Here is an 11,747-nt window from a genome sequence, read left to right on the forward strand (position 1 = left end):
CATATATATACAATGGGCTTCTTTCAGTTTCCGTCTACCAAATCCACTCACAAGGCTTTGGTCTGCCCAAGGATATAGTAGAAGACACTTGCTCAAGGTGTCATGCAGTGGGAATGAACCCTGAACCATGTGGTTGGTAGGCAAGCTACTTACCACAGAGCCACTCCTGCGCCTATAATACATGTAAATAAATAAAATAATAAGCATAAGTGCTTTTGTGAAAAAAACACAAAAATATGTACTGTAAGATGATCTCTGATTGGCTATTACACTTCAAAACTAACCATTCACAATGTTTGTTTCATCAGGTCGATGGATCAGCTCAAAGTCCTTTCAGCTTGTATCACTTGGGCTGATCAATCGGCCTGGGTGTCCCAAGAGGGTTAATGTTTAGTCATTAAATGTTAGGCGAGACCAGTGGTTTCCAAAGTGGGTGGTACCATACCACTCCCTTGGGGGTGGTCGAAAAATCCAGTGGTGGCCAAAAGGGGGCAATGGATGTAAAAATAACAAAATAATAGGTTAATTAGGTTAAGTTTTATTTGTGAAATACACTCATTTTAAATTTGCTGCAGAAAGTGGTCTACATTTGTGGTGGAGAGTGGTGGTGGTGGTGGTGGTGGTGGTGGTGTGGGGGCACTAAGAATGTGACCTGTGTACCGAGGGGGCACCAGCCTGAAAAGGTTTGGGAACCAGTGGACTAGACTATAAGAGACCCCCATTGGTCATGAATGACCATGGGATTGCACAGAGAAAATTCCCCTCTGAAGCAAAGGTCTGGGCAAGGTTGTCCAGTAGTTGCCCATGCATACCAACCTCCTCTCTCCATGCCACTGATGTCATCCAAAGGAATGGCAAAGGCTGATACAGCTTAGCACCAGTGATGTCGCAACGCATTTTTACAGATGAGTGAACTGGAGCAATGTGAAATAAAGTGTCTTGCTCAAGAACACAACACACAGCCCAGTCTGGGAATTGAACTCACTACCTCATGATTGTGAGCCTGACACTCTATCCACTGAGCCATGCACTTTTGCTGACTAACAGGAGAGCTATTCTATAGTAATCCAAGAAAGTGGATATTGTAGTAACATGAAAGAAAGATTAATAAAACAAAGACATAATGTAGAGAATATGTAATATACTGAAAATAAAAACATTATGAACAGTCATCTTGGATGTCCTTACCTAAACAATACCTGAGAAAAAGTTTGTTGGGTGGGCATGAGTGGAATGGCTTTGCTCATAGGCCTGCACAGTCAGAACTAAAAGAACTAAACAACAAGATATGCCTATAAGTAAGGAGGATGGAGAAAGCAGGAGAGAGAAAAAGAGAACACACAAACATACATCTCAGTCTCAATCACAACACCATCCCAATATTGGTTTCAAATCTTGACACAAAGCCAGTAGTTTAGTGGGTAAGTTGATTACATTGACCCCAGTACTCAACTGATACTTATTTTATCAATGCCAAAAGGATGAAAGGCAAAGTTGACTGTGGCAAAATTTGAACTCAGAAAGTAAAAATGCTTGCCAAGCACATGGTTCCGGGTTCAGTCCCACAGCGTGGCACCTTGGGCAAATGTCTTCTACTATAGCCTCGGGCCGACCAAAGCCTTGTGAGTGGATTTGGTAGATGGAAATTGAAAGAAGCCCGTCGTATATATGTATATATATATATATATATATGTGTGTATGTTTGTGTCTGTGTTTGTCCCCCCAACATCGCTTGACAACCGATGCTGGTGTGTTTACGTCCCTGTAACTTAGCGGTTCGGCAAAAGAAATCGAAAGAATAAGTACTAGAGTAAAAGAGAGTAAAGAGTATGAACAAAATACTGCTAAGCCTTTTGCTTGGCATGCTAATGATTCTGCCAGCTTGCCATCTTAACACCCTTCCAGTATTAGTAAAATTTTTGCTTCTCCCATTATTAAAATGAAGACAAAATAAAATCTACATCCTCATAATTCTACTTTCTTCATCATCATCACGTTGGACAAAAAAAAAAAAACGTTTGAAACCATCTTAATTTTATTAAATGCAACAAAAATTTCTTCATCTCACTGCAACCAAGCCACTTTACTTAAGAGAAACTGGGCAAACAGATATGTAAACAAGTAATTAAGTTAACCAAAACTGATTAACTACTGAAATAATTGGCTAAGACAATCAGTTTCACAAGAATGGTTTAACCCTTTCTGTTACCATATTTTCAAAGAAATATACTGCTTTTGTTTCAATCAATTTTGAAAATAATGAAGAATTTAGTAAAATAGTTTTACCATTATTAATCTCAAGTTTAGCATATAAATTAACATAAAATTTTGATGCAAGATTGTAATTTTAATGACTTTAAAACATGGAGTTTTTATCATAAAATCAAGGGTAGTCTCAGGCAGTTTGGTATCAAAGAGATTAAGAAACAAACAAGGTTTCGTGATCTTTTAGCATTTAAACCAGTCATATCTAGCCAAAATATTCAACTTGTTTAATGTTCAAACCTACCATATCCTGCCTCTCACACCTACCCTACAATGTCATTCTAAAAATAAACAATCACATCATCAGACACTTGAAAGCTACAAGATAATGCCTGTTTAATTTAAAATGTGAACAACTAAACATTACATTTGATGTATTTTATCTGTTGCTGTCCATTGTTTTCAAATTTGGTGTACTTTTGTATGTTAATTATGGAAATGAAACTCATTCTTGCCACAAGTTGATAAATAAAAAGTTGATAGCTCCTAAAGTTTGGAAATTGCAGGTAATTTTAGCCAATTGAAAGCCACAGACATATTGATGCCTCTTTCCATAGTAACAAGTTATAGAGTCTGCTGAAACTACTATAACTACATGTATTGTCTTTTACCTGTCTATTTTCTTAGACAAGTGCCTATTTTCTGAACATTTTTATTACTTCATTTTTTTGTTTTGTGTTGAAGAACTGGGAGTGATTACAACTATGTTCTTGAAATAAGTGCAGAGGACCTGCTCAGAAGATTGTTGAGATAAACAAAAATAGTCTTCACAAGATTTAAATACAACTGAGGAAGGGTGCTACTTGAACAGTGGGTTTTCAGAGGAGTGTGTCACAAGACCAGGCAGGTTCTTTTTTTCTTTATGTGTTACCATGTCAGAGGCACAACACACTAGAGGAATGCATATATCATTTGATTCTTCCTGGAACCACAGTTTTCAGTAACTTGCAGGTGGGCCTACTCTCACATTCCCGAAATTGACAGTTATTATTTTCAGCATAGAATAGTGAACTAAAGCGTTGAGCTTATTACTTCCTAACTAGTGAAAAACAGCACATGGGCCAGTGTAAAATGAGCATATAAGCAACATTGTGGAGTCCACCACTCTATGATTGGCTTGTATCTCTGTGAGCTTATGTGGTGCAGGAGATGAGCCTGGTGCAGCCATCTGGTTCGCCAGTCCTCAATCAAATCATCCAACCCATGCTGGCATGGAAAGCGGACGTTAAACGATGATGATGATGATGATTTAATGAGAAAGCTTTAGAGTATATCTCAAATTTTCGTTTTTGAATTTTCACTACAAAATATGCATAAATTGTTAACATGAACTGAATTACAGTAGTGTAATGTATAGTTTTTTTTTTTTTGTAATTTAACATGTTTTTTTTTCTTTTTTGTAATTTTTCGTCAAAAAATATATTTCATGGAGGATTTTTCCTTTTCATATTGCCTGTTCCAATGTTCCACATGACTTTATTCATTCAAAATTATAACTTTCGTCATGATAATTAATAATAAAGTTTGTTGTTGTACTGTTGTGCTTAACAACTGTTACACACAAAATACCAGCTTCAAACTTTAAATCTCTGTAATATTTAAAAAAAATTTTTCTGGAACAAGTCAATAACAACATCAGATTCAACATGGAAAATTACATCAATATATCAAATTTTAAAACTTCAAAACCATGACAGCAACAGAAAAGGTCTCGTTTAACAGAGTAATATGAATGCTAAAGTGTTCAAATGAAATTGGTAGTTTCTCAAGAGATGTATTTCGTCTTGGCTGTTACAAAAACATTTTCAAAAGTTCATTAAGATTACTATATTAATGTACTGTGACCTTCCATATATTATTTAAATGGAGAAGTGTGTGACAATGCATGAGAAAATTAGACAAGAATTATGAGAATCAACAAAGTTGTCAAGCACAAATCTTGTGTGTTGTGTTGAAGGATTTATAGTTCCGGTACTCCCACATTTAAAAGTGGCATGACCTGTTGAATTAGAGTAACCTTGTGATGAAGATCCTTTAGAGTAACGGTGGAAATGGTGGCATTGCTTTGACAGCTAATAAGTTGTTGAAGCCTTTTATTCCCAGATATTGTATAATGAGTCATTCTTTAAAGCTTCTTACCAACTCTGTCAAAATATTGAAGAGAAAAGAAAACTAGCAGAAAACAAATGTGGAGGAGGAGAAGGGGGAGGGGTATGGAGGACAAGAACGATGCCGATGATGACAACAACAATGACAACAACAGTAACAACAAAAAGTAGTGAAAAACATCCAGTAAGAAAGTTTAAAACAAGTTAAAATGGGCATGATCATAAATTTTGTTTGTGAAATTACTGAACATTTAGAAAATGAAATTGAATTTTCATACAACAGAAATGAATTTGTTGAAAACCAACAAAACAAAAAAAAAAAAAAGATAAATGAGTACTGCTATGATTTGAAACTTTATCAGACAGTAAAATAATGGAAACCAATGCAGTTAAAATATATGATGATTTGTAATAGACCTTTCAAGACTTCAGTTAAAATCATGTCAATCCTAAACTTTTAAGGATCTTTAATTTTCATAGTCAATACTGGCATGAAAAAGGGCATCCAGCTGGAGAAACCATGCCACAAAAGACAGTTGGAGGCCAGGCAGCCCCCTGCTAGCCAACTCCATGTCAAACCATCCAACCTATGTGAGCATGGAAACCAGATGTTAAACAATGATTATGATGTTGATGATGAATATACCAATCTCTCTTTATTGGATTTGAACATTACCTCAGCAACACCATTGTCAATTGGAGGTTAGAATAAACTTTTTTGGAGTTAAAAATAATAAAATACAATTAGCAATTGTTTCTCAAGAAAAAAACTCATAAATATTTGCACATTTGCTAATGAAGGCAATATATGAGTAGACACTAATAAATTAGTTGCTATTTCTGGAAACATGAAAATAAGTGGTCACTTTTTGTATAAGTTGTTGTATATTTTTATAAAATAATTAACCTTTTAACATTCAGATTACACAGTCAAATGTAATGCTAAATTATTCCCATTGTTTTGAATTTATCCTGCATTATCTTATAGCCTTAAGATTAGAATGATGTGATTGTTTATGTTTATAATGATATTCTAGAGTAGGTGTGAGCCAGATCTGGCCAATTTGAACATAAAGCAAGTAGAATATTTTGGCCAGATATGGCCAGTTTAAATGCTAAACAGTTGAAAATATTTTCCTGTTCATATAATTATACAAGTTTCAGGTATACTTTTCTTTTTCTAAATTCTGTAATCATTGATTTTAATACTTTTTATATATTATATCCTTCATGAGCTGAATTCACAAAAGGTGTATGCAAGATATCTAGTATTCTTTAATACTAATGTTGGGAAAGAGAACCAATATATAGATTCCAAGGAATATTATAAACACTAGTGCCAACTTTATAATTAACAACACTATGATCACAGTACAGTATCACAGTAGGTGATTCAATAGAGTAGTTTGAAACTGGAAGGAATTTTTGAAACAGTTTTCTTTTTTATGAGACTGAGAAATAGAGTAATTGATTGATGCATATAAAAAGATAATATCTGTGCTACCTTGGCAGATCAAATACAAGTGGATATAGAGTGGGTAATAAAAAAAAAGCCAATATAAAAATGTGTGAGGTGGTAGTAGAGGATTGATGGGGCAGAGGTAGTTCAAGGAACATTTGATATGTTGCAGTTAGATCAGATCTTCAGATCTTAGAAAACAGAACAAAATAACTGATAGTGTGGGCTGGAGATAAAATGTTCTGTATAAACTTGTCTAACTTTAGTGACTGATGATTATGCTTCTTGAAGAATAAGAAAAACTTCATGCTGTTGCTACATTTTTTCATAACTTAGTAAATGTTATTATTAGCATGGTCACACTGCCAAACATTAGGTATGAGCATTTGTTTGTGCCACATTCATGGAAACAGCATCAGTTAGTGTTTTATTCCTGGCCTTTCTTTAACTAAAGTTAGACCATGTAGAATAAAATGAGTGTTTTTCTCTTTCTTCTTCTGGCACATTAATTTCTCACATAGACACAATGCTACAGGCTTTCGGGGAGGAGGTATAGCATTTTATCAAGCTCAGCAGGATGAATAACAAATTCAACCTTGATGGCATTTGAGTTTTGAACAGACAATAACACTGCAAGGTATTCAGTCTCCTGTTCTACCTATTTTGCCAATCTATCCTGTAATATTTAAAAACCATAAGGAGTGAGAGGTGCAAACTGTTCCAATTAGACAATACAGAGTGGCAGCACTTGCAGCAATAAATCAGAAAATATACATGTTGTACAGATAGAACATGCAGGCATGGCTGTGTGGTTAAGAAGTTCATAACAGAACAAGTGGATAAGGGTTCAGTCCCAGTGTGTGAATATTGTTGATCTATGTTCTACACTGTAGCTGCAGGTTGACCAACAACTTCTGAGCAGCAGATATTTGGTATACAGAAACTGAATAAACCAGTTGCACATATGTGAGTTAGTGCAAGTGAGTTTCTATTTTCTGCTTGTTCTAGTATATCTTTGCGGGCTGCAAGAAAAACAATGGCCTTATTATCAATTCAGGTGGTGTCATATGTTTTCAGTCAAACACAAAAGCAGATTCAGGTTTCTGGACATGATGTGCAATATTTGTAAATGAAAAAGGCTTATAACTATGTTTGGGCTCTTTCTTGTTCATTAGACTAGGAGATAATCACCTTACCTGGAAACAGGTGAGGTTTGGTGACAAGAAGAACATCTGACCTTAAAAAACTCTGCCTCAATGTACTCTTGTCTGATCAGTGCAAGAATAGAAAAGCGTATATTAAAACTAAAATGATAAAACAAAGATATGATGTTGGTGTTGTTATTGTTGTTGTTAGTTCAAGTCACCTCTCATCAATGGTATTCCAGTTTTGGCCATTTCGTATTTTATTCAGGCATTTCAAATTACATTATTTAAGGATCCCCTTTTCTTTGTGAAGGAGAACCAATCAGATGAAGATGGCTATCTCTGTAAAAGAAGATAAGCAGAGGATGGAGGATTCCAAACCTTGGTTAGACAGTACAATACTGACAACAAATGGATAGTTCCCTATTGCCTACTCCTAACCATGACATTTAATAATTTTGAGAATGTTAATCCACTAAAGTTCACCAAATATATCTGCAAATACGTCATCAAGAGAGCTTACACTGCAATGTTTACTCTGATGAAGCAAAACAGTTGTGATGGAGTAAGACAATTTCAACTGGATCAATGTATCAACAGCAATGAAGCTCTCTGACGCTTTTTTGCCTTTCCCATTCATGAAGATACTTCAGCATTCAAGAACTTGCGGAAATGACCAGTGGGTTTACTTCATTCAAGCAATTGTTGCACAACAAGCACAAAGTTTAATACAACAGTTGCAGTCTTTGTCAACTTGTACCAGTATGATCTCTTTGCAAAAAAAATATTGGTGTACCACCAGGTTCCACCTTAGTTCATATGGAACCACAAACAATGGAGACAAAGAAAGTAAGCTATCCTTATTGTAAGCCAACCTAACATAAATTTTGACAGTGCCTTTAGAGTAAAAAGTACAGTGTACATGCCAGTCAACATAAATGCTCCTTTCTTTAACGTCTCCATAAAGTGTGAGATTCAAGTTCATCTCAAGCTCTTTGGACAGTAAATGAAGTTAGCACCAATTCTATGTCAGTAGACATATACGAGTGCATTGAAAATGTATCTGACTTTATTTTTCTCCACCAAAATTAATGCCACATGGGAAAAATCCTTTGGGTGAGAGGTGATGCCACCCTTCTTGTGCATGCATAAAAACTTTTGCACTAGTAGGTTGTGTCAGTTTCCCACTGTTAAACCTAGAGTACAGATATGTAGTGCATACTCATTGAATTTTCGTTTTCAAACTAGATGACCAAATGCATCAAGCAGAGACAATAAAATCACGTCTCATCACCAGTGATGATGGTCTTCTTGAAGCCTGGGTTGTTGTTTCACAGCCCAGCATGTCCTGAGTGGTTTCCATGCAGAGTTGCTTCTGTTGCTCCACCAGCCCCTTGGGGACAAATTTCACCAACACTCTCTGTAAGCACAAATCCTTGGTTAAAATGGAATGCACTGATCCTGTGCTTATTCCCACTTTGTGAACAATTTCCTGGATTGTTACATGGTGTTCTTGCATGACTATTCATTGAACCTTCTCAATTGACTCCTCACTTCAGTTTGTGGACAACATGCTTGAGCCTCACCCATGGTACCATTGCCAAAGCCTGCTGAATCTTTTGGATGGTTTGAGCTTGAGTATCACCAAGCTTTTAGCAAAACTTGATGCAAAATCCCTGCTCGATGTGTTCAGTGAAAACAAACATCTGATGAGCATGCACTACACATCTGTACTCTAGATGTAACATCCAAGAACTGACATGGCCCACTGGTGTGATGCCAACCACAGAAAGGTTGGCATCACCTCCCACCCAAAGGATTTTGTCCATCTAGCTGAGCAAAATCGCAGTCATGGCAGACACCAGTGTCATACAAATTGACACCCATGCTGGTGGCACATAAACGCACCCCAGTGTCATGCAAATGGCACCCATGCCGGTGGCACATAAAACCACCCATTACACTCTCAGAGTGGTTGGCATTAGGAAGGACATGCAGCTGTAGAAAACCATGCCAAATCAGACTGTTGTCTGGTACGGCATGCCAGCCCAGTCAAACGGTCCAACCCATGCCATTATGGACAATGGCCATTAAATGAAGATGATGATGATGATGATGATGATGATGATGATGATGATGATGATATTTATATTGGCACAGGCATGTCTGTGTGATTAAAAAGCTTCCTTTGCACTGATGTGTGTATGTGTGTGTGCAAGCAAACACTCCTATTTCTGTTCTTCCATCAGTTCTGTGTCACTCTGTCACTCTGGACACCGATTTTCACCACCCAACTCAACTATCAAGATTCTGCTTTCCTCTCTAACCCTACCTCTTGATAAATATATTCTGAACAGCACTCCTATATGATTCTCTGTTTAACTCATCACTACCCCCACCCTTAACACACTTCCATTTTATCACTATCTCTCAGGCCACTGACCTCCTATCTAAACACTAGAACAATAAATATCTCCCAGGGCACTTTAGATATATTTTTTTTTACTAAATATTTTATCTTCCCTCTCTTTAAAGGGTAATCTCTCTCCCTTCCCCCATTATCCTCAGTACTACCTCAAGCTTACAGACACAGGCATAATTGTGTGCTGAAGAAGATCATTTCTTTGCCTTGCAACTGCATGCTTTTAGGTTCTGGATTCCATCCAACTTCACAGCATCTTGGACAAATGTCTTCTCTCAAAAGCCACAGGTTGACCAAAGCCATGTAAATGGAAATCAATAGAGAGAAACTATATGAAAACTTTTTAGATGAACCATTAGTATTGTTGGAGTGGTAGGCTCATTCCATTGCTCAGTTTGACATCAAAACTGTACCAGTGAGAGTCTTTCATGGAATTCACTCAGTTGCAAGCATTTGGATTACGTAAATTTCATGGTTTATATCACACATGTATATGTATGTTGAGTTTTGGTTCATATTTTGTTATGTATAGAGCTAATGGCTCAGTGGTTAGAGCATTGGGCTCACAATCATGAGGTAGTGAGTTTGATTCTTGGACCAGGCCATATGTTGTGTTCTTGAGCAAGATACTTTATTCCACATTGCTCCAGTTCACTCAGCTGTAGAATTGAATTACAACGTCACTGTTGCCAAGCTGTATTGGCCTTTGCCTTTCCCTAGGATAACAACAGTGATGTGGAGAGGGGAGGCTGGTATGCATGGGCAACTGCTGGTTTTCCACAAACAACCTTGCCCAGACTTGTGCCTTAGAGGGGAACTGTCTAGGTGCAATCCCATGGTCATTCATGACTGAAGGGGGTCCTTACCCATTATCCTTTTAGAGCTTACATGACCAATTTTCTTGTAGAGAACATTCTTCTGTATGAAACCAAAACTTGGTCTATGGAGAAGGAGCTTCAAGACTGCTTTGATAGTACATCAGGTTTCTCATGAGGGCTCAAATCATCTCTTGACATGAACACAAGACCTAAAAAGAGATTTATGGACACACACCACACATCTCTACTATTGTTGCTTAATGCGAGATAGGCTTTGATAGCTACTGAAATCATGCATAACCGTATGTAATATCAGATGTTATATTTTGGAGACTTTCACAACCTAACCAAGGACAAAGACCACTTTACAATACTGATGTTGTTGACAGAGACACATAGCATGAAACTAAGGATCCACCAAAGTTAATGGTGGACAAAGAACCATGGCATATATATATATATATATATATATATATAAGGGCAAAAGAAAAAAAATTTTCTTTGCCAATAAACTGAAATAGACGCTAAATCATCTAACCACATTGGATATTTTCACTATTATTATTATAATACACATGTTGAAACAAGGAAGCAAGCCAACAGAAATGCATAAAGATTTAGTTATCCCTGTATCCACCCAATTTCTGGATTAATCCTGAAGGATTTTTCCTTTATCAGCGTGGAACACTGAAAATAAATGGAATACTTACATATACCCAGAGAAAAGTAGATGCAATGACATAGATATATATATAAATACCCCAAATATATCCAAACAGAAATTCTGTAACAGGCCTTTGACATGTGTGCAACTGGTCAGGAATAGCACGTAAGTGGTTAACCCATCCCAAAGTGAATTGGAATTAACTTACTTCAAATATATAAGGATAAAATTTAGAAAAAAAACTTTCTCAGTGGCCAGTATATGAAAATACCTTTAAAGGTATATATATATATATATATATATATATATATATGATGTTATATATATATATATATATATATATATATATGTATGTATACATGTGTGTGTAAAAAGAGTTTAAAAAATGTGCAAGTTTGGAAAATTAGATAAAGAAAACTGTAACTAGGTTATGGGAGATAAGTCAAATAAGAATGATAAGAAATGGGTGCATCAAAGTAGAGTTATGAAAATCGGTAAGTTCAGAGCAGCAAGGTTTGTTGTTGTTGTTGTTTAGTACCAGGTCAACCTTCATTGAGCAAACATGTGATCAAATGTATTCCATCCATGACCATTTGTCTAATTAGTGGTATCAATAAGTACATTATCCAATGTGCTTTGCTTATTTCAAACACAAGGCTTTGATTTCTAGCAAAGTAAGTGGCCATGGAGATGTTTCTTCAAGCTTAAGGAGTATTACAAGTAGCAATAGATGAAACAGTTACAGATATTTGAGAAATATCAACATCATACACGCAGGAGTGGCTGTGTGGTAAGTAGCTTGCTTACCAGCCACATGGTCTCCGGTTCAGTCCCACTGCATGGCACCTTGGGCAAGTGTCTTCTAC

General features: G+C 36.4%; 1 protein-coding gene across 1 annotated transcript in view; it reads right to left on the bottom strand.

Annotated features, from left to right (window-relative positions):
• The window catches only part of LOC106877710 (pseudouridine-5'-phosphatase), a 212,391-nt gene that overhangs the window by 58,880 nt on the left and 141,764 nt on the right, over positions 1 to 11,747 (bottom strand). The gene's annotated exons all lie outside the window — the stretch shown is intronic.

The sequence above is a fragment of the Octopus bimaculoides genome, chromosome 3, assembly GCF_001194135.2.
Source record: "Octopus bimaculoides isolate UCB-OBI-ISO-001 chromosome 3, ASM119413v2, whole genome shotgun sequence".
NCBI lineage: Eukaryota > Metazoa > Mollusca > Cephalopoda > Octopoda > Octopodidae > Octopus > Octopus bimaculoides.